The sequence below is a fragment of the Protopterus annectens genome, chromosome 14.part0, assembly GCF_019279795.1.
Source record: "Protopterus annectens isolate FY-2018-M chromosome 14.part0, PAN1.0, whole genome shotgun sequence".
Lineage (NCBI taxonomy): Eukaryota > Metazoa > Chordata > Ceratodontiformes > Protopteridae > Protopterus > Protopterus annectens.
This window is the reverse complement of record NC_056748.1, coordinates 764809618-764831592: the sequence shown is the minus strand read 5'-3', so window position 1 is coordinate 764831592 and position 21975 is coordinate 764809618. Positions and strand designations below refer to the sequence as shown.

The window sequence follows — 21975 nt, the reverse complement described above, 5'->3', positions numbered from 1 at the left end:
AGGGGCTCTGCCTAATGTAGTTAGGAATTTTGTTCCAAAGCATGGGGAGTCTCTGTGAAAGGAACCTATCCCTCCAGCATGTTCTATTTATTGTTGTGGCGAGGTTTAGCTCACTAGAGCGAGTGGCTTGCAGTGACTTGGATTTCTTTAGGTGGAGCATGTCCATCAATTCTGAGTTGGACATGGCTTTGTCAATCAGGCAGAGATCACCTCTGAGTAAGCGATATGCCACTGAGCACTGCTGGAGATTTTCCAGTCAGGCTTCATAGGACATATGTTTGGGACCAGTAATCCTCTTGGTGAGGTACTTTTGTGGTCTTTCCAGCTGTTGGAAGTGTCTTGTGAGGTACATCTCAAACGGGGCATTGTACTCTATGATGGGTCTGATGAGTGACGAGTAGAGGGGCACTATAACCTCTTTATTTCTAGATGCGAACCCTTTAGTAATTAAATGGGCTACATAGAAGGATTTCCTAACTACTTTGGCAATATGATTGTCAAAGGAGAGATTACTATCTACCTGGGTCCCCAGATCTCTTATTACTACTTCTGTATTAAGGGGGCTGCCACCTATGTGGTAATTCATGGGTGTTTTGTTTTTCCCAAACAGGACGACTATGCATTTTTTGGCATTTAGCTTGAGACCATGAATTTGACACCAGGTGTCCGTCTCAGTAAGGCTCTTTTGGAGAATGTCTGTGTCAGCCGGAGAGTCAATTATGGTTCCCAGTTTGCAGTCATCGGTGAACTTGATTAGCCATAGTCCTCCTGTGTTTGCCTGTACTTCTGAAAAGTATATGCCGAACAGTAGGGGTCCCAGGGCCGAGCCTTGTGGAACACCACTTGTGACTGGTTTAGAGTTGGACCTGGAGCCCGCTATTCTTACCGTGTGAGTTCTGTCTGTAAGCCAGATGGCAACCCATCTCTTCACGTAGGGGTTTATGTTCAGGCTGGTGAGTTTTTCTATAATTCCCGAGTGGGGAATGGTGTCAAAAGCCTTGGCGAGGTCAAGGTAGGCTGTGTGAACTACCTTCCCCTCATCTATAGCCTTGGTGACTGTCTCAAAGAAGTCAACCAGGTCTAGTAGGCATGATCTGACCTTAACAAAGCTGAACTGGGTCAGATCAAGTGTTTGGAGGTTCCCCGTGTCTTTGTTAATGAGTTCCATGATGATGCACTCCACAGCCTTGCAGACCAGGCTAGTCAGGCTTATGGGGCGATAGTTACCAGGGTCAGTTGTGGCCCCTCTTTTGTGGAGCGGAATAACCGTTGCTGTGCGCCTTTCCATGGGCTCATAGCCTGTGGAGAGGCTGAGGGTGAACAGTGTATTTAGGTGTGGGGTTAGTTCGTTCTGTAGTTTGTGCAAGACGCAGCCTGGGACACCATCTGGCCCCATTGACGCTGTGCTTTTGGCTTTTGAAAGGGCTGTTTTTCACCTGTGCGTCTGTGATTTCTGGGACACTACACTTTTCCGGTATTGTTGTGGGCCCTTTTGGGGTTGAGAGGGGGGTGAAGTTTGCACTGAATCTATTTGCCAGGATGATGGCAATATCAGTGGGTTCAGCATATTTTGTGCTATTTTGCACTAGCTCAGAGCATATCTGTGAGTTGCCACTTAGATTCTTGACATAGCTAAAGAAGGATTTGTGGTTATCTTTCGAATCCTTGGCTATTTTTCTTTCGAAGTTAACCTTGGAGGATTTTATGAGGGACCTTAGTTTCTTACGGATACTGATCTGGGATGTCTTTCCTTTTTGGGATTTGCTTTTTTTCTGAACTAGTTTCCTCCTTCTATTGTATAGCCTGTTTATGGCAAGGGTCCACCAGACTGGTGGACTGGTTTGCAGCAGGGACCAGTTGTGACCCTTTTGCCAGACTGACAGAAACTACTGTAGGGTCTGTACTAAGTTGTATAGAAATTTGTTGCTATCTTACACCTTATAAAATATGTTTCTTTTTTTGTACAGGTGCTGGGGGATGGAGTGAAGTGCTTGAGAAGCAGGGATTAAAGTATCCTCAAGTGCTCCTAGGTTGGGAGGGGACAGCCACAGGCTTTGGGTAGCTTCCAGTTCCAGTGGTTCAAAGTACCACTTCTGAGCCTCTGAGCCCTCTTTGCCTTCCCACTTGAAAAGCTTTCCTTTTGGCGAGGGTTTCACCAAAACAGAATTTTTCAGAGATAAAGAGAAAGACAGAATCAGAGGAAACTGTGTCTTAGGTTCATAGGTTTATACTAGGCTATCTGCCCTAAGGCATTTATAAGCCTAGCCCAAATTTTTGTGGCTTACGCCACCCCTTATATGAAAAAATGCTGTGCCCATTAGTTTGTTGTGCCTCTGTCCAGCAGTGACACAGAGATGATTCCCGGGGTAAACCTACGATCTCCCATCCACAGGTCTAGATTTCTCTTGAACAGAGTCAGTGAGGTGCTCTGCCTCACATGGACCGGGATTTTATTCCACAGCATAGAGAGTCTCTGAGTGATAAATCTATCCCTCCATATTTATATCTGTGCTAAGGTTTGCTCTAGTGGTTTTGGTGGATTTGGATTTTTGAGGTGGAGCATGTCCATTAATTCCGTGTTGGACATGGCCTTGTATGTCACACACATGTCACCTCTGAGCAACTAAATAGAGCTGGAGTTTCTTCAATCTGGCAGCATATGACAGATTTTGGAGTCCCTTTATCCTTTTGGTGAGGAACTTTGGGGTCTCTCCAATTGCTGCAGATGTCGGGTGAGATACATCAATGGGGCATTGTACTCGATCATTGGTCTGATAAGTGAAGAGTACAGGGGAACAATGACCTCACTAGATCTGGATGTGAATCCCTTCATGATCAGGTGGGCAATGTAGAAGGTCTTTCTAACCACTTTAGCAATGTGAGTGTCAAAAGAAAGGCCACTGTCAACCTGGGTCCCCAGGTCCCTGATAACCTCTTCTGTGCTTAGTGGATTGCCACCTATATGGTAGCTTGGGGTTACCTTGTTTTTCCCGAAGGGTATGACTATACATTTTTTGGCGTTTAACTTCAGGCCATGGCTCTGGCACCAGCTATCAGTTTCTGTGAGTCCCTTCTGAAGGATATCCGTGTCCGATGCACTTTCCACTATGGCCCAGTTTGCAGTCGTCTGCAAACTTTGTCAGCCAAAGTCCTCCCATGTTGGCCTGTACTTCTGAGAAGTAGATGCCAAACAATAGGGGGCCAAGGACCGAGCCCTGTGGGACACCACTTGTGACCGGCTTGGAGTCTGACACAGCCAGCAACTCTAACCCTGTGGGTTCTGTCCTTAAGCCAGTTTGCAACCCATCTTGTGACATATGGGTTTACATTTGCTGGTAAGTTTTTCTACAATACCCGAGTGGGGTATTGTGTCGAAGCCTTTGCAAGGTCAAGGTAGGCTGTATGGACTGCCTTTCCTCATCAATGGCCTTGGTGACTGTTTTGAAGAAGTCGACCAAGTTCAAAAGGCATGATCTTCCCTTGACAAAGCCAAACTGGGTCGGGTCCAATGTCTGCAAGTCCCCTATATCTTTGTTTATGAGCTCCATTATGATCCTCTCCATAGCTTTGCAGACTAGACTTGTTAAGCTTATGGGGCGGTAATTACCAGGGTCCGTAGAGGCGCCTTTGTGGAGTGGGACCACAGTTGCCGTACGCCACTCCTTGGGCACGTATCCTGTGGTAAGGCTGAGATTAAACAGCTGCATTATGTGCGGGTTTAATTCCTCATTTAGCTCGTGTAGCACACAGCATCCGGTCCCATTGATGCTGTGTTTTTAGCTTTAGAGAGAGCAGCTTTCACCTGCGCATTTGAGATGTCCGGGAGGCTACACTCGGCTGGGATAGTTATCTCTCCTTTAGGGGAGAGGGGTGAAGTTTGCACTGAACCTGTCTGCCAGTATGTTGGCAATGTCTGTGGGTTCAGTGATTTTTGTATCATTTTGGACTAATTCTGAGCATATCTGGGAGTTTCCACCCAGGTTCCTAACATAGCTGAAAAGGCCTTATGATTGTCCTTGAATCCATGGCAATTTTTCTCTCAAAATTGGCCTTAGTTGATTTTATGAGTGCTCGTATTTTTTACTAATAATGATCAGGGTGACTTCCCTTTTATGGCTTTTGTTCTATCATGTAATAGCTTTCTCCTCTTATTGTAAAGTTTGTTAATGGCTGGGGTCCACCAGACTGGACGTTTGCCCTTTGTGGAAAGAGTCTTGGTTTTATTTGGGATTGCCTGATCCATGCAGTCCTGGAGGTGTTCATAGAAGGCATTTGTAAGGGCTTCCGCAGCTTGGGTTGTGGTTTCCTCTGGTTCAGGGGCCTTGAAGGATACCACACCAGCCTTGAGTAGTGTGAAGTTTGCTTTAGAGAAGTTCTTCACTATGGTCTTTTTTGTTTGGGGTGGGGGGGACATGTGGATTTCCAGTGAGATTAGTTTATGATCAGATCTCACCAATGAGGGATATACTTCGTGTGGAGCATTTTGTCCCCATGTTTGTGACAATGAGATCTAGTATATTTTCTCCTCGTGGGAACAGTGACTAGCTGTTCCATGGCATTTGAATTTATGAACTCCAGGAACCATTGGGCTAGAAAGTTAGGGCTTGAGTAATGTTCCCAGTCTATATTCGGGTAGTTGAAGTCACCCAATATGATGGTGTTTGGAGATACATTTATACCCTCCAGTGTCTTCAGGAAGGCTGTGTGGGGTTCCTGAGTTTGAGAGGGTGGCCTGTAGCATGCTACAATTTGTAGAGCAGTTTTGCCTATGGTTAGTTGCACCTGGATGGTTTCCGATGCGTTGCCACCAACCTGGAGGTGTGAGTATCCTTTATGAATATGGATACACCCCCTCCTTTTGTGGTGTGGTCCGGGTTTTGGGGCCGGAACGCATGATATGAGGTAAAACCTAATAGTGCCGGGGTGCTCTCAGGAGCCTTGAACCAGGTTTCAGTTACAGCACAGACATCGATGTTCTCCATACTGAGAAGGGCCTCGAGTGCGTGCATTTTGAGATTTAGACTAGTCTTCATTATCTGATTCATGGGAAGCTAGTCTAGGTCTTCCTGACCATCAGAGCACTGATGTCTTTTCCATGTGTATGGAAGGGAAGTGGACCCAGCTGGTTCATGCTCTGGCTGCAATGGCTATGAGGTTTAAAAAGCCCTCGAGACAGTTTGAACCAATCCTCTTGTGTAACCTAGGAGAATTTACACTTACATACACTCTCTTCCTATCAAGCCACACTGGCCTTTTACCTCTTTCTCAGTACACTTACTAGAAAATGTAAACAATCTATTAATAGCAAATGTAGTCTCTACCTTCTCTTGTAATATTTTGTCTACAGATACTGTAAGATACTGCTATTCTCATGTAACCCTATATGAAGTATTGTGCTAGATTGTCTCTACCTTCTCTTGTAATAATTTGTCTACAGATATTGTAAGATACTGCTATTCTCATGTAACCCTATATGACGTATTGTGCTAGATTCTTTCATATGTATTTTTACTTATTAGTTACTTGTCCTACAGTTTACTGTATTGCTTATTTTTTGTTTATTTTTACTTGTTCTTCTTCTTGTCAAACATGGAGCTTTTCTCCCCGGGCATCCACTGAAAATGGACCTGGTCCAATTGGATCTTTCCCGGTTAACAAATGTAAAAAAAAAATAAAAAAAAAGTGGAGGGGGCGGTGTCCAAGTAGCAGCCTGTTTGGAGGTGAGATGCATAGTGTTGGAAGAGGGAAAACATGCTTAGTCTTTTGCATATTTTTGAGAAGGATATTCACTCTAAAGTTCTTGGGATAGGAGAAGGGGGAACAGGACCTCAAAGCCAAAGACCTCGACCTATTCTTCAAATAACAACCCCAGGGGATCCTGCCTTCTCCTTCCAAAATAATTTGTGGTGTCTTTGCCTGATCTAAACTGTGCATCCAGATAAGAAATATATGAACAATCACTCTGTATGGACATGCCTGGATCTCGAACCATAGTGGCCTCCACAAGGGTTTTGTGCAGTAGGGGACATCTGGTCCAGGAACTGAGAATATGACTCACTGGAGCCAGTCACCTCATGCCTATCCTAGATATGAGGAGTATGAATCATGCCTTGCAAGTTCCTATTCATCTTGTTCTTGCATTTCACTTTCAGCAGAAGGTCAAGAGCATCACCGACTTAATGATGTCATGGCAGAGCAAATCAAGGCCTGCAGATGCTTGTGGTCAACATACTAGCTATAACACGGCAACCTATTCCTAAGTTTTGTGCAATGCCCTTGATACTCTATGCCAAGTGGATGCATCCCCTCTGACTAGCTTTGACCTCATCATTTAGACTTCACTTCATCTCAACCACTCCTGCCAGGTACTTGAGGATGTTAACATGTTCCACTATTTTCCCTTCTATCTTACATTTTTAGCTACTTCTGTTTCCCCCCATTTGCTGCTATTACAACTGTATTACTATACTAAGTTTTTATCCTGGGTGGCTTCTCTTTTGCATTACATTTCCCTGCCAGTTGGTTACAGGTTTGTAAGCAATTAGTTTGCAAACAATTGCGTGTAGCCAAAACCCAGACAATGTCCAAAGGTGAAAATCAAACATGCATCTTGTGTCTGTAACAAACACCTAAACCGTTATGCCAGTCCTTAACCCACTCTTTAGACTATCTATAATGCCACATCATCTGCATACAGCAGCTTTACTGATCTGTCTCTTCCAACCTGTTTGTTACAGTAGTCTGTCACTAGCATGAATAGCACAGGACTCAGAGTTGAATTCTGATGTACATCCACTCCCACTGGGTCTTTCTAGATAACCTGTACTAACTCTACCAATGTTTCTGGGACTTCAAACCATCACAGAACTGCCTAAATCAGCTTTACTGGGACCTTGTCATATGCTTTTTCCAAGTCTAGGAATCCCCAGTTGGACTTTTTCCTTTAGCTTCTTAACTGTTTTTCCTCAAACACTGGGCTGGTTGTGCTGCATCCTGATCTGAATCTAAACTGCTCATCTCCAATCTTACCTTCTGCTACTCAATTTATCAATTTCCCTCTCCAACATTTTTATGCAGTGTGCTAGGAGTCTGACAAGTCTATACTGCCCACAGCTGTTAATGTTCCATTTGTTCTTGTGCAGTGTCACTAGAATGTTTATTCTCCAGTCACCTGGTGTATGCCTTTCCCTCCATATTGCTATGAGTAACTTCTAGACCTTTTTGTTCTACTCTCTCAACATCTTGATCATATCTACCATGACCTCATCTGAGCCTGCTGCTTTCCTTGACTTCATTTTCATTACTGCCATTCTTACTTTTTCTATGGTAGGCTCTGCTTCCATCATAAACTGTCTGGGCAGTGCAGCTTCTGTGGGATTTTCTTCATTCAGAAGCTGCAGAAAGTACTCCTTGTATCTGCCTTTGATGTCCAGCAGACTGGTGAGCAGGTTGGTGCTGGCATTCCTTATAAAGGGTGCCTGTAGCATAGTCCAGACACAGGTTTGCTGCATCTGGGTCTGCCTGTAATGGCCGTTTGTTCTGAGCACATTCAGGCCATCTTGGATTAGAAGGGATCTTTCTGCACTGTAGTGAGAGGACTGTGCTGACTGGAACCTGCCTGATGAAGGGAGGTTGGTCTAGGGCTTGGAATAAGCACACTCATTGGTCCCTTTGAACCTTTTTGAAATTTTTAAGTTTTTATCTGCTGGTATTTAAGCATGTTCGCACACAGTGCAGCATCGTGCACTGCCACGCAATCGTGTGCCATAGCCGGACAGATTAATTCAACAGTTTTTCCCTGGGTTACAGCTGTAGCACATTAGAGTAGTTCTCATCCTTAGTACTTTCCCAGTTAGAAATACTGCTAGTGAGCTGAAACCTATTAAATTACCCCCCAAAAAGTCAGAAATATCTATCCACGGAGATCTTCATTGATCGATCCTGAAAAGTCCCCCCCCCCACACTGATTAGTCTTCAACCTAACATTATGGACAGTTGTACCACCCTTGTTTCTCCTGCCAACCTTGTTGACTTGGGTCTCTTGAGGTACTGTAGCAATTGCCTCATGTACACCAACAACCCTCTAGTAAAAACTCAACTCTAGTACAGAGTGTGAGAGATGCACCTATACTAAGAATATTGAATCCATGCTCTCTCACACTCAAAGCAGTTACACAGAAGAGGTTGTCAACTCACCCACCACTGCACATGCACATAGCACCACTACTCATACACATAGTACGCATCAGACACAAAAATCAACATATAAGTAGGTTCTCTCAAAAAAACCTAGCAAGAAACACAGGACTGCTACAACTAAAACAGTTTCAACAGCATCCATGTCTCACCTACCAAGCCTGTAAGGCACAACACTCAAAAAACAAATTTTCTCATCATTGGAGACTCAACAGTGAGACATACGGCTGTCCCACTCAACAGGTTGGACAAGGAGAAAGTCAGTCAGCTGCCTCTCTGGTGCCAGTATCCGTCAGATCACTCATGCACTCAGGTATCCCAGCAACAAGTACCATTATGACTCTGTCACAGTTCATGATGGAGTGAACGACCTGAGACTTACCTCACTGGACTATATGAAGACAGACACAACTGACCTCTCTGAGTACATGTCCCAGGCAGGTATGTCCTTAGCCTTGAGGAACATACTACTCTCACCTAGAATGATGCCACAGTATAAACAAAAAATGACGGATTTCAATAATTGGTTTAGTTTTTGGTGTCATTCAAAGGGGATCCAGTTACTGTCAGCCTGGGAAGCCATGGTCAACAAACCTCACTGCTTTGCTAGAGACAGTTTGCACCTGGCACCTCTAGACTTTTGGCTGCTGGCAAAGGCTCTTGCCTCCCCCAAAGTGCCTTTTTTAGGCAAAGTCTCAAAAACAAACTTACTGATGTGAAATTTGCCAAAAAAAATAAGGGTCATGCTGCTAAACACTAGGAGCTTAAATCAAAAACTGCACACCCTGGAAGCACTTCTATCACTGGAAGATGTAGGTGTCTGTGCAGTCACAGAAACCTGGTTCAAGGCCTCAGAGAGTACCTCAGCCTTGTAACGCTACAATGCCTTTCCACACCTTCAGACTGCAAAATGAACATCTAAGAACCAAAGGAGATGGTGTTTCCGTGTATATTAGAGATAAATTCATCTCCCATCTAGTTAGAGTAACTCCATGGAGTTGTCCAGTCTCAGTTCAGGTTGCGGTGGGTAAGACCCCCATTCAAGTCATAGCCAGTTATAGATCCCCTCCATGGGTCATGACACAAATGAAGCCAACTTGACCAAACTGGGGACAATCTAATTATTACCAAACACTCAGGTGATGGGGGGTTTCAATTATCATACCATCGGATGAGAAACCTACAGTAGCCCCAACCCTTCAGCGGAAAAGTTCCTTGACTTTAACTCAAATTCCCTGGAACAAACTGTTCATACCTCGACGAGAGGAACAAACACACTAGATCTGGTCATTACTAACATGTCAAATGGATGCACTACCACAACTGTCAGACCCTTATTAGTTATATCTGATCACAAATCAGTCAGCTTCAAGATGACACTAACACCAGAATTCACTGAGGGTGAAATCAAACTAAAAAAAGTCACCAAGGCAAACTATACCCTCCTAGGTGAAGGTATAAATGCATTCCGAGCCTCACCCCCAGCTGGAAGTGGTAACGACACCGAAGCTTACACTAAAGTCCTGTACAATCACTTGTGTAACGGTATAGACTCGGCTGTACAAGAAAGAATCAAAGCCAGAGCCCCAGGTAAAAACAAGCTGCCATGGTGGACATCCAGCATCAAACAACTTTACAATAAATGCAAAAAGTTGCTGTCCATGAAAACAAAGGCGAAACCCCAACAATGGAAAAGCACTCTCCTCAGCCTCAAAAGGCAAATAAGGCAACTTGTCAACTCCTCTAAAGGCATCTTTGAGAAAAAACGTAGCTAGCACAGCCAAGGATAACCATAACGTCTTTTACAGCTACACATGTAGCATAAAAGGTAGGACTCAAGTATGTGCAGAACTAGTGACCAACATCATCACAAATACTGACCCCACAGAGATAGCAAACCTGCTAGCAGACGGGTTTGGTGAAAATTTCACCCCCCATCCCCTCCAAATCTATCACAACCCCTCCCTACACATCTGAGGAACAGGTTATCAAAGCCTTGTCTAATAGAAAATTTTTCCAGTCCCCACAGAAAGGTCCATTGGGTATTTGTTCCAACACTAAAAACTTAAATCTGTCAAAATTTACACACGATGTAGAGTGTCGTGCTAAGGCACTCTTACTGTCCAATTTCTAAATGCTATACTGGTGTTGATATAGTCTACGGTTCAGCCCATTAACCGTCTTGCCCACATAAAATGCTTGGTAAGGCAGACAAAAGGCAAGATATACCACCCTTTCAGTCAAACAATTACATTTTCCACCACTAATCCATTCTTTGGCTATGTTGTATAACCAACCCGTACAATTTTCTTCAATGTATCTACATTGGTAACATCTGCCACATTTTAAAGTGACTGGCCAAACACCCAGGTTAGTTAGTGGTGTCCTTTCCAAAAGGTCTTTTATGTTATATTTTCTTTTATAAGTAAAACTAGGTGTTGACCTCCCAGTGGCTCTAGTGTTTTCATTACAACTGAGCAGAGACCAATTTTTAATAATGATATTCTGAATGTCCTTTACATCAAGGGTATAGTGCAATACCATGTTATTACAAAAGTTAATAATTAGTCCTTCAGCAGTTACAATTTCCTTGGATAGCCCTTGTTTAATAATTGGACCATATTTTCCATGTCTCTCAGTCTTTACCCCTTCTAAAATAATGTCTAAGAGATTGTTGGGAAAACCACTCTCAAGAAACATATTCTTTACCACTCCAAATTCTCTGAAACAAATCATCATCAGAGGTAAGCCTAGAGGCCCGAATAAATTGACTTTTTACGATGCCACTTCTTAAAAAATCAGTGCTGGCTTCTAACAATGTAAACAATTCTTCCAACTGTTAGGTATCACCTTGCCAAACTAGCAACAAATCATCTAGGTGAAGAAAACATTAGAGCCATTGGGAGGTCAACACCTAGTTTTACTTATAAAAGAAAATATAACATAAAAGACCTTTTGGAAAGGACACCACTAACTAACCCAGGTGTTTGGCCAGTCACTTTAAAATGTAGCAGATGTAACCAATGTAGATACATTGAAGAAAATGATATGGGTTAGTTATACAACATAGCTACAAAATGGGTTAGTGGTGGAAAATTTAATTGTTTGACTGAAAGGGTGGTATACATTGCCTTTTGTCTGTCTTGTTAAGCATTTTATGTGGGCAAGACGGTTAATGGGCTGAACCACAGAATATATCAACACCAGTATAGCACTCAGAAATTGGACAGCAAGAGTGTCTTGGCACAACACTCCACATCGTGTGCAAATTTTGACAGATTCATGTTTTTAGTGTTGGAACAAATATCCAATGGACCTTTCTGCGAGGACTGGAAAAACTTCCTATTACATAGGGAAATGACATGGCAACTTAGATTAAATGCCACTGATCCTCCGGCTATAAACAAACGTATTTCTATCTCTAGTGAGCTTAAAAGAAGGCATAACATGGTTTAGCTGGGACAAGAAAGTACAGTTTTGTACCTACCATAAATGTAGATGTTCAAGTGTTCACCCTGCTGCAGTCATCACACTTGGGTTATCCCACCGTCAGGCGGTCCCGCAGTCGGCCCGAATTCCAAAGTCTTGGTCCGGCGTTGGTTGCTGTCGCTTCTTCCCTGACATCAGTGTGGCACGGGTATTTAAGAGGCATCCGACACCATTTTCTTCAGTTTTTCTTGCCCCAGATGTCAGATGCCCCCAATAGGTAGGCAAAATATATATATATATGGTTATATAAAAATCAAACAAAACCCTTAGGCACAAGCAAATACACCACATAGGTAGTATAGGAAGAAGTGGTAGAGATAAGTTCAGCTAGTTCAGAGGGGATGGAGGGAGGGTAACCTGGACTGCAGCAGGGTGAACACTCGAACATCTACATTTATGGTAGGTACAAAACTGTACTATGTTCATCGTGTTACCCTGCTGCAGTCATCACACTTGGGTTGAATCCCAAAGCTAAGGATGGGAGGTGGAATCAAACAGGGTTAGAAGAAGCTAGTAGGCCCTGCAAAACTGCAGTGGCAAAATCAGCTCTAGTCTTAGAGTATACAGGTAAATGATAGTGTTTGGTGAAGGTGTTGCACTGAACTCCAAGTAGCAGCTTCCAGAATGTCCTTGGTTGGCACTCCCCTGAGAAAGGCTGCTGATGTAGCTGTAGCCCTGGTGGAGTGGGACCTAATGTTAGCAGGTACTGGTTTCCCATGATGTGTGTAGCAGAAACGTATGCAATGTCCTATTCATTTTGAAATGGTCTGTTTTGAGATCGCTTTTCCTTGTGATCCTGTAGCATAGGGTACAAAAAGCTGGTCAGTTTTTCTGAAAGCCTTAGTTTTATCCAAGTAGTAACGTAATTGCCTGTGAATGTCCAAAGAGTGCAGGAGTCTTTCTCCTTTGTTCTGGGGATTTGGGAAGAAGGTGGGCAAGTGAATGGTTTGGTTTAGGGCCACACTGGATACCACCTTTGGCATAAAGGAATGATTAGTTAGTAGAGAGACTCTGTCTTGATGAAAAATGATGAAAGGTTCCACTGCCATTAGTGCCTGTAGCTCCGAGACTCTTCTAGCCGAGGTTATTGCTAGTAGTAGGGCAGTTTTCCATGAAAGAAATTTTAAATTAGCTGAAAAAGCTGGTTCAAAGGGCGGCAGTGTAAGCTTTTCCAGAACAAAGTTGAGATCCCAAGTAGGTGTTGGAGCTCTCCTTGGTGGTCTTAAGTTTTTAGCCCCTCTGAGGAACTGTCTTAGGAGTGGATGTGAAAATAAAGGAGGATCCGTGCTGTAATGCGCTGAAATTGCTGAGGCGTGGATCTTAATAGATGAAAAGGAAAGTCCTTTGTGTAACATCTCAGTCAAATATTGTAGAATCTGAGGGATGTTTGGATCAAGGGGGTTTAGGCCTTTAGCCTGGTTCCAGGCACAAAATCTTTTCCATTTGTCTGAATAGGTTTTCCTGGTGCTGGGCCACCTGGCCTCCAGAATGACATCTGTAACAGCTTTGGATAAAGGTGTTTGTTGGTTGTTTAGGTAATTTGCCATGCAACCACGTTTAAAGTCTTGAGCTGGCTGTGTAGAATCTGATGGTCTTGCTGGGTGAGCAGGTGAAGAATTTGTGGCAAAATCCATGGTGGGTCAAGGCCCATATTCTTTAAAATTGGATACCAATGTTGGCGTGGCCAGTCTGGTGCAACAAGTATCACTTGTGGCCTCTCTAATCTGACTTTCAGCAGTACCTTTGCTAGAAGAGGCAGTGGAGGGAAGGCATAAACTGTTAATGTTTTCCAACTGAATGAGAGGGCATCCACTTTCCAAGCTAGTGGATGGAAGGTCCTTGTGCAAAATTTTTGAAGTTGGTGGTTGTGGAGGCTTGCAAACAGATCTATGTCTGGGCGTCCCCATCTTTGAAATATCATTGCAAATACTTGTGGATTTAGTTTCCATTCGTGTGGATCCATGATGTTTCTGCTTAGGTCATCTGCCAATGTGTTTTTCTTTCCTGGCAGGAATTGTGCTTGTAACTGAACCTGGTAAGAGAGTGCAGGAATTTGTGCCCCCTTGCTTGTTTATGTACCACATAACTGTGGTATTGTCCGTCTTTATTAGTAATCGTCCTGGGTGTAGAAGGTCCTTGAAAACTGTTAGGGCATTCTGCACTGCTAGCATTTCTTTTTGATTGATATGCAGGTGTCTCTGATCTGTAGTCCATTTGCCCTGAATGCACTGCCCTGCCATGAGTGTTCCCCAGGCATAGTCCGATGCAACTGTTGTCATAGTTTGCCTGGCTGTGGGTAAGGTGAAAGGCTGACCCTTGTTGAGGTGACATGCCTGTGCCCACCATAGAAATTCCTGTTGAAGGCAGGGAATGAGTGGTATCATTGTCTCCAAGCTGTGGCTGTGCTGAGTCCATACACTTTTCAGGTACCATTGTAATTTCCTCATATGCAGTTTTGCAAATGGTATTAGAAGAATGCAAGATGCCATGAATCCCAAGGCCTGCAGAATTTTTCTTGCAGGGAGTTGGGTCTTTGTTGCCATTATTTTGAAATATTGAAACAGCTCTCGTTGTTTGTCTGGCGTGAGGAAAGCCATCTGGGCTGTTGTATTCAAGCTGGCACCCAGGAATTTTATGTTTTGTGAGGGTACTAGTTTTGATTTCTTTTCATTTACTGTGTACCCTAGGCAACTTAGAAGTTGTTTGACAAATGCCAGATGCTTTAAAAGAATGTCCTTGCTTTCTGCTTGAATAAGGCAGTCGTCCAGGTATGGGTATATTTGAATTCCACTTTGTCTGCAGTAAGCAATTACTTGTGCCAGGCATTTTGTGAAGACCCTGGGCGCAGTACATAAGCCAAAGGGCAGTGCAGATAATTGGTAATGCGTTGAATCTGCAATGAAGCGGAGGTATCTTCTGCAATTGTGTCTGATAGGGACATGCAGGTATGTCTCCTTGAGGTCCAAAGTGACTAGCCAAGCATTCTTACCCAGCATGGGAAGAAGCTGCTGTAGTGTTAGCATCTTGAATTTTGGTACTTGCAGATAGGTGTTCAGAACTGAAAGATCCAGAATGGGTCTCCATGCTTTCTCCTTTCTTGGGACTAGGAAGAGTCTTGAGTAAAAACCTTGTCCTTGCTCCTGTGCAGGTACCTATTGAATGGCTTTCATGTTCATGAGAGCTGTAATCTGTATCCTTGGGAGACAATGTTTAGAACCCATTTGCCTTTTGTGATGATGTGCCAGTTGTTTGCAAAAAATGCTAGTTTTCCCCCCAAAGGAGTTGCCAGGAGAGATTTGCTTGGTAGTTTGAGGATAGAGTCATTGTGTTTGTCTTATGCTAGCTTGGGGCCTGTCTTCTCCTCCTTTCTGGGTAGCAGAACCCCATTGGCGAGGTTTGTAAGGGCCCTGTGACTGGCCTCTGCCCCTTGGGCATCTGTATTTGCCACTCTGTGATCTGTCTGAAGCTGGAAAGGACCAGTTTTTTGTTGGCCAATTTCTGCTGAAATTAGGGGGTTGTACTGCAAAAAATCCTTGACCGTTTGCATAGACTTTTCCTTATCCTCCATTTTCTTTAAAACCACTTCTGCTTTGATACCAAATAATACATCCTGCTGTAAAGGTGCATCCAATAATTTTGCTTTAACATGGTCAGGGAGGGTTTGTTCTTTTAACCAAGCATGTCTACGTATGACAGAGCCAGTAACAGCTGCTCTACAGGAAGCTTCCAATGAATCAAATCCGCATTGCAAGGTATGTTTGCCCACCTGTTCAGCTGCATGCAAAAGATCCTGCCTTTCCTTGAATTCAGGCTGTTCTGAATGTGTGCTCATTTTTTGTTTTAACTGAGACATCAGGAATTGTTGATATTTCAGCATGTGAAACTGGCAATTTAATGCTCTCATAGCCAGAGTTGCTGAGGTGTAAATTTTCTTTCCCCATCTATCTAAGGCTCTGGAATCCCTTTCAGAAGGCACAGGATTTTAGCCATAGAAGCTTTTGCTCCCTTAGGACCCTGGAAAATTGTTTCTGGGTCAGCTACAGGGCTTTTATAAAGGAATTTGTGTGAGTCAGGTACTCTGTAGTACCTGTCTGGTTTGGCTGGAGCAGGAGGTAGAGAGTCTGGATTTAAACTAGACTCCAAGTAAACATCATCCACAATATCTAAAATGGGAGGGATAGCAAGAGGTCTGTGCTGGGGTAGTAAAGGGAACTCTCGGAGCCTTTTCTTAGAATCTGAGTAATCCTGGCCTTCCCAGTGGAAATGTTCCCTCATGGTATGCAAAGTTTCCCCAAAGGAGTAGTCTTCAGGGGGAGAAGCCGAGGGAATGGAATCTTCAGTCTCAGAATCCTCATAAGGTGGAAAAGTGTAATCCTGTTCCTCAGAAGAATCTGAGGAAAGAGAAACCTGGTCAGAGGATGCATAATCCTCCTCTAGTCTTGGTCTTTTATCAGGAGGGGGATGGGAACCCTTGATAAGGGTAATTAAATCTTCAGCCATCTTAAGCATCTGTTTCTTAGGAATAGGGCCTTGAACTGTAGCCTGAGGTACAGTTTACTTTGGTTTTAAAGGAGTTTTAAGTTTAGCATAAGATTTAATGGCGAGTGTAGTCAGTCTAAATACACCTTCTGCAACTGAAGGTGTTTGCGTTGCACCGGTGTCTAGTTCTGCTCCGGTGTTGGTAGAAGGCTGCGTAGGCCTAGTGGACTCCACTTGGGAATCCGCAGCTGTCTGGGGTTCCAGTTCTGTGGTCGTCAGGGGCTGTGTAGGCACCTCACTGTAAACCGGAGAACTGGCGACAGGCCCAACTGAGGCCTCGGTGTCTGGCTTATTCCTAGGCTGCCTGTCCTTATCCTTGCGTTTTATATGAGTGGCAGTCGTTGGCTGCTCCGATGGCATGATATAATTAAATTTCCTACCAAAGTAATGCTGTGCGAAGTCAAAACGGCGTTTGATAGTTCGTTTATTAAACCTAGCGCAAAACCGACAAGCTGTGACGTGGTCTGGGCCTAGGCAAGGAATACAATAGGAATGGAAGTCCTTATGAGGTATTTGCTTCCCACAAGAAATGCAATTGTTAACTTTTTCTGACATTGGACTGAGGCAAGAAAATGTTCCCCAACGGGGTACTTAGCTTTAATGAAGACTTCGGACTGAAATTAAAATCGAAAATCTCAGGTGTCGGCCGACCGGCACTAGCGAACTGCTTCTGCTTCGGGCACTGCACGGCAAGAAAGACTGAAGAAAATGGCGTCGGATGCCTCTTAAATACCCCTGTTGCACTGACATCAGAGAAGAAGCGACAGCAACTGACGCCGGACCAAGACTTTGGAATTCGGGCTGACTGCGGGACTGCCTGATGGCGGGATAACCCAATTGTGATGACTGCAGCAGGGTAACACGATGAACATCAACTGGTTATGAATGTTTTTAGATAAACAACATGTATTTTATATATATATATATATATATATATATATATATATATATATATATATATATATATATATATATATATAAAGCATTTTTATTTTATCTTAGATGTTTTAAGTACAATTTGATTAGCATAAATAAAGATTGGTGGTCACTTTGTTGAGGCAATGCACAGTGCTTTTTAAAGAAGGTGTCTGAAACTTAACGCTTTTTTAAAAGAAGTGCTGTTTGAAACCTATCGGTTGTTAATGGGGGTGGAGTTCTTTTCTGGATGTATTTAAACGGAAAAGTTCTTTTGTTTGTGGTTCTGATGATGTCTAATGGTTGACAAAAGCTCTAAATCACGATTTTATTTTGATTAAAAGTCTTTGTATTTTTCTACAATTTTGTGGAGATTCTTTTCCTGGATATTTGGACTACCTTACTGCTGGAGTGTTTTGACTGTTTCTCTCTCTTGCTGAGCTACATGTTGGCCACCACTAAGCCACTTCCTTGCCAGGCAGAAGTCTTGAATGGCCTCTCTTTTTGTTCCTGTTTTCCTGCCCATGTGGACCCAGGTATTCCTCACATCCTATTCTGCCTGTCCCCATAAGTCCCCTTGCTTTATCTACTAGGTCTTGCAAATGCTGCCTGAATGCACACTCTTCTTCACTATTACAACACAACTGTGGGGCATAAGCTGAGATTATGAATACTCCCCTGTCCTTACATTGCAGGCTGATTGCCATGCTTCTGTAACTAATTCTGATGGCATTACTCACTGTCTTTTGAAGCCTCTCCATCATCACAATTGCCACACCATTTCTAGTCTGTCCTTTCCATGAGTAGCTGACTCTGGATCCCTAGCCAAGTGAATTTGCTGCACTGCTCTAACATCTTGTCTCACCATCATGTCATCTACTTCCAAACTGCATCCCATCAGTGAACCTTTACTGAATGCAGCAATCCTTAGTTCATGTTTGGCAAGTTGGTTTTACATCCACGTTTGCTCTAGAGGTAAACCAAGTTGGGTAAATAGACATCAGTTAGCTAGTAGCTTGCTAACCCATGGTTACTAGGCTTTATGGCAGGCACACACTGGCAAAGAGATGCATACAAACTCCTCTCATTGCCAATATTACATCCAGGCATATATCAGAGTAGGATGAGTCCTCCAACCACTTATCATCAGCAAATGCCTATGTCCATTTTTGGCAATTTAAATCAATGTGACCAAATCACCTAGAGCCACTTTTTACACTGTCGAGTAGCTAGCCCTGACATGGCAAATATTCTGTTACCTGCATTCTCCTATCTAGAGGATACCGAGTACCACAGCTGATGCCTGATGTCACTGGTCTATACAACTCTTTCCCTGCTAGACACCATCTAGTGTCTATGATGCTGGCCACTACACCACTCCTGGTTGAGTTTGATATGGAAACACCCCATATGCTTTTGGGAGGTGGGAGAAACACCACAGAGACACAGAGAAAGCATGCACACTCCACACATGCATTGGCTGGAAGTCAGGACTGACCTTTGTACCTTGTGAATGGGAAGTGAAGACCTTAGCCATTATGCCAACTGTGTCACAAACCCAAATGAGCCCACTTAATGGTAAAGTGGGTAATGTTTGTGTGTGAAGGGGGCAAAACACTCCCTCTTTGGGGTACAGGGATTTTCCTTTTGCAAACAATGCCTGTTTTCTGTGGATGTCAATGTTTTTGTGATCCTCAAAACAGCAAGAGTGAAAGGGTAGTTATGGAAAAATACATGTTACTCGGTAATACTTTCCTTATTCCAATGTACAACAATCTTGGGAGTTATATGTACATGTATAATGGGTCTGGGGAGTAAAGACTCTCGTAACTGGGAAATAGGGCAGAGCTTTCTCTGCCACAAAAAACGTTAAGTAACATTAAGTGGTATTACAGTGAGATTTGAGATTACTGTATTTCTATGGCAATTTTACTTAATTTGTGTCTTACATATGTAGGACTTGAATTGCCTGTCCTGCACGTCTGATAAAAGCCATTCTTGCTACATGGATGCTATTTTCCCAGTGTAGTGGGATATGACTTGCAATGCTCAGCCACGGAGCAATATATCACTTACACTTGCATGTTCTTCTTGAAAACGGGACCTACTCAAACCACATATTTTTGCTTATACCCATCACTATTTTAGCATAATCCCTGATGAAGGAATATAGGAACAGAGTCTAAAATTAAGATATTTTCTGGCTCCATCCTCACCATTTAGAGCTGTTCTTTCCACTCTGGCTGGCTATAGCCATACAGCTCCTGGGTAAATGACAGTCATCCACAGGTAGTACATATTTATTTCCTTGTGCCCTTATCCTTTTCTTTTGCAGCCTGACTTGCAATGCTGGCAGGACATGTGCATCCTTCAATGCAAGCATAATTTCTCAACTAGTGCCATTTGCTGCTTGGCATTGCCATGTCTGCTCAACTGCTGATATACACCAAGTCTCTGAACTGTTTGTGAAATGTATCTGCCTGTCTCCTCTGTGTTATGTGAGCTGATGCTGACCACCCTCACTTCTCTCCCCAAACAGGCTCCTTCAATGCTTTAGCTGCTATCTGAACACTAATTTGTGAGTCTCTTTATTCCTCTGCATCAAGTAGACCATCTGTTGCATTTGAATTATAACAAATATATACAAATGTGAAATACTCTTGCTTATACACAGTATTAAATTACTAAGACAATTTAAAATATGCAGTACACAAATGAAGCATATTTTAAGCAAGTTCATAAATCTAGTAAGTCATTAACTATACAACAAAAAATAGAAAACAATTAGCTTTATGTGCCAGCCATCAGGCTAATACAGTAAAATATAGTAAAAGTTATACCATGTAACATCATTGCATACAATGGAAACTATTTTAAAAAGATTCTTAATTCTTTGACTTCACAAAATTTCTTGAAGATTAATCGTTCCTAGGTTCATTGAAGGTTATTAGGTTAACGACCCAGAGTCCTTAACAAGCCTAGTCATATTTATCCCAAGTTGCCCCAATTGTTGGTGGTTAGGTGAGTGAAGTTCACAGACGTAAGGGTCTACGGTAGTTAATACTGAATTCTTCTGTCCAGAAGGGACATGGGAACCACCCCAGGAGTGAATCTGTTGTCATCTATCCATTGATCTAGGTTGTGTTGTATAAAAATACTTTATTTAAACAAACGGAGATACCCTTCACTATTTACTTATATTTGTTTACCAGGGATGTGCATTTATCTCAATAGCATGGTCCAGGTGAATATGATCATGTAAGAAATGAACAAATCTTATTTACAGAAAGAAAGATATGCTAAAAAACATATATATGTATACATATACACACACACACACACACACACACTTACAGATGTGAGAATATGCTACAACATTTAGATCAAGAAGCAGTTAATGTCAAAACATGGATGGAAAATGGAATTATGCTGAATGCATAGTTGAAAGTTAAGAAATTGGTCTAGCTAAATGCCAAGGTACTTGAAGGATATGGTAATTTCTATGGTGGCACTGTTAACATCTTTAACATTAAAGAAGCTGGGTGCTTTGGCTATTTTGGTTGGTTCCAAACAGCACTGTTTTTGGTTTTGAGGAATTTGATTAAGTTTCTGGCCTATTAGCCACTGGTTGAGGGCCTGGAGGGCATCTTGTTTGAGTTTGTATAAAAGAGTGGGATTTGTCTGACATATAGATGACCATGTCATCTCCATAAAGAATTAGAGGTATTGGAAGATGATCAGATGGGAGTTTGTAGACAAATATGAAAAATAGCAGGCAGGCTGAAGTGGAACTGTATGGGACTCCTTTCATAAGAGGAGCTGTTTTAGAAGTGGTGGTGCCGTCCTTCATCTTGAAGGATCTACTGGTGGAGAAGTCTACAAACCGAATGTTATGTACTTACCATAACATTAGATCCATGTTGTCTGATTATCATCCAGCTCAAATGTATGGGTTGTCGTATCTGACCTCGGCACCAACTTCAAAGCTTCTTCAGATTCAGAGTTCTGACTCCTCCTCTACCCATAATTCCGTGGACTCCATCTTAGTTGCTCAGCTTGAGTTTGCCCTCTCCAGTTAGAATATAATCAGAACCATCCTACAGAAGGAACTCCTAAGTAAGACACACCAACCTTTAGAGGAATAGTGATTACAGTCTCACATGACTTTGTACAGACAGGGAATAAAAGTCCACTCAATCATCTCGAATCCACAGGTAACAATCTGGAAGAAGGCAGGAGGGAGGGAGTTTGAAATGGATGAAAACATACAACATAGATCTAAAGTTTTGGTAAATACATAACTTTTGTATCCACTGTTGTCTCTTTTCATTGGTTTCAAACATATGGGACAGAATCCCAAGCTGTCAAACTGGGTGCTATCAAGAAAAGACATTCCTGAGTATGTTGGAACCAAAGGAGGAACATGAGCTGGACTGGGTGTCCAGATTGTAGTGAGATACAAAGATGTGTACCGCAAATCAGGTGGCCACAGCACAAAGGTCAATGGATAGTCCTCTGTTAAAAGCTGTCAAAGAAGAAACTGCCTTAGTTGAATGGGCTTTTGATTTACCTGATAAAAGTTAATTCGTCTTATTACACACAAAGGAGATACAACCTGACAGACATCTAGACAAAGAAACCTTAGTAACTGCCTTCCCCAACTTAGAAAATAAAATGAACAACTCACCGTCTCTTCTAAATTGTTTTGTTCAGTGAACGTAGTATGAGCTGCCTGTGGACATCTCACACATGCAGCAAGTATTCTCCTTTGTTTGAATATCTGGGGAAAACAGACAAGTTTATGGGCTGATTTAGACTGACTTCAAGTGCCACCTT

General features: G+C 42.8%; 1 protein-coding gene across 1 annotated transcript in view; it reads right to left on the bottom strand.

Annotated features, from left to right (window-relative positions):
- The window catches only part of BTRC (beta-transducin repeat containing E3 ubiquitin protein ligase), a 2835508-nt gene that overhangs the window by 1358499 nt on the left and 1455034 nt on the right, over window positions 1–21975 (bottom strand). The gene's annotated exons all lie outside the window — the stretch shown is intronic.